The 2,365-nt window shown below is 33.4% G+C and overlaps 1 protein-coding gene across 1 annotated transcript in view; it reads left to right on the plus strand.

The window, feature by feature from the left end:
* The window catches only part of LOC108740773 (glucose dehydrogenase [FAD, quinone]), a 23,119-nt gene that overhangs the window by 6,704 nt on the left and 14,050 nt on the right, over nt 1–2,365 (plus strand). The window lies entirely within an intron of this gene.

Consider the following 2,365-nt stretch of genomic DNA (forward strand, 5'->3'; position numbering starts at 1 on the left):
ATATAATTATATTAATCTATTTTTATTTACATTCTCGTTAACATAAATAATTTCCTAATAGTTGATTCATTTAATGTAAACCACTTAAGAATGACGTATACTCATTATATCGGAATTATTAACAATAAACTGATAAAAACCACATTTACTTTTAATTATTTAAGAGAAAAGTAGCTCTCGGGAAATTTCGATCACGTTAATAATTACAGGGATTTCCTAGCAAGCATATTTTGTTAAATAAAAACAATTGGTCAAGTTGTTGGCACACATTACTTTTCATTGCTTTCAATTATGTTTAATTGGTAGATGAGTGAAAAGAATTCTTATAAGTCAACAATTTTAAAAAGTACTTTTTATTAAGAAGCAGCATGTTTCAATCACAAACAGTAGACAAAAAAGCGAAACTACTAGGTCAAGTCTATTAAGACAGCAGTCATTTTCGACGTATTACCTTTTTATCACTAAATTACAGTCTTGCCTCAAAGGAATTATCATTGCACATCAAAATTTTGAAACATAATTAACCTCAAAATGTAAATGATGCGAAATTTGGCTTGTACATTTGTTCAATTTCTTCCCCTTTAGTAAAGAAAGTAATCAGAGTTGGCTGGGGACGTAAAAAGGTTTATTAAAATAAAACCTAGACCGATGTTTCGCCTCTGGTTTGTTACTTTTTGTAGGTGGGATTTTTAGGAACTTGCGTATCACATACCTCGACGGTTTTGTCGACACACTGCGGTTTAAAAGAACCACTTAGAAAAAGGCGGAAAACAGAAGCGAAACGTCAGTACCTATAGATGTTATTTTAATGAATCTTTTTACGTCCCTAATCAGCTCTGATTATTCGCATTTAGCTTGTGGAGTTTTAAGATTACAATATCCCGAAATTTCAGTGTGTTGAAGTTTTTCTGGGGACAGGTTCGAGTTCATCGTGAATGAATAATGATGCTCTTATGTTTTTTTCCTCTTCTTAATCCCTGATTTAGTACGATTAAGTAGATTATAAATGAAAAGAAACATACATCATCAACATCAAATAATCAAAAGGTCGTCAGTCCTAAGACTGGTTGGGCACGCACCTCCATTTTCTCATATCCTGAGCTAATCTTCGCATTTCCCTAAAACTAGAACATCCCACAACCTTAACTATTTGTGAAGAGTAATCTAATCTAGGCCTAAAGCTCTTAGCTCCTGTTTCCCTTTATATTCTACTAGTATTAGGTGCTAGCTAATTTTATTTGATCAAATTTTCTTTTTAAACTAAATGAGATATTTAATTCTACCCTGATTTAGCCTCACTATTCTTTCCTTGAACTCAAGTTTCATTTCTTTTTTTTTTCTGCATTTTGACAAAACCTGATTTTAATACTCAATGAAATAAGAATGAATAAATTCAATCGCTGTTCTTACTTTATTATTAATCGTAAGGCCATCGCAAGTTAATTGATTATTGCAAAAAACTACTAACAAAGAATACCATTCATTATCTAGATAATAGGTATACATAGGCATAGTGCATAGATACGTGTCAACAATGTTCATACAATCGGAATAAAGTATGTTTCAAGGATAGTTTCGCAATATATAACAGCGCCTTGTTCAATTTATTAATGTATAATAACGGATCAGTAGATTTACAACACGGAAAAGATTTTATATTAATTCCCTTACGTTTGTCTATATACAGAATGCGTATATCTACATGCATACATTCAATTAAGTATTAATCACATAGCTGTTGTGAGTAGATAATACCTGAGAAAATAACAGGGTGTGTTACTGCTTTCTAACAGATAGAAAATCATGCACATAATGGTTGTGTGAAATAAAACACAAATAGATGATGTGCTTCATCATCATCGTCTAAACGATGTCAGTCCTAAGACTGGTTGGACACGCACCTTCACTCCTTTCTATCCTGACCTAATCTTCGCGTTTTCTTAAAACTAGAACCCTTCCTAACTCTCGTCTCTATGTCTCTGACTAGCCCTTCTTGTCTAAGGAGGTGTTCTAGCAACTGATCTTGCTTATTTGCTATTGATTTCCATAACACTCTCTGTTCTCCTACTCTTTCTAATACCTCCCCATTTCTAACCCTTTTTTATCTACCGTATTTTTTACACCCTCCTCTAACTCCACGTCCTAAACCAGGGGTGGTCAACCTGTGGCCCCCCTTGAACACTTTTACGGTCTGCGAGATTCATCATAGTTTAACAAATTACATTCATTTAATTCGGTATCTACGAAGTCAGATAATTCAAGATGGAAAGAGTAGTAAAGATAAAAGATAGGAAAGGGCAGGGTCGAGTTGCTGTCAATAAAAAGAAGTCACTTCTATGCTAGCGAACGGTTAATCTAGAAATTC

The sequence above is a fragment of the Agrilus planipennis genome, unplaced genomic scaffold, assembly GCF_000699045.2.
Source record: "Agrilus planipennis isolate EAB-ADULT unplaced genomic scaffold, Apla_2.0 scaffold294, whole genome shotgun sequence".
In the NCBI taxonomy this organism is placed as follows: Eukaryota; Metazoa; Arthropoda; class Insecta; order Coleoptera; family Buprestidae; genus Agrilus; species Agrilus planipennis.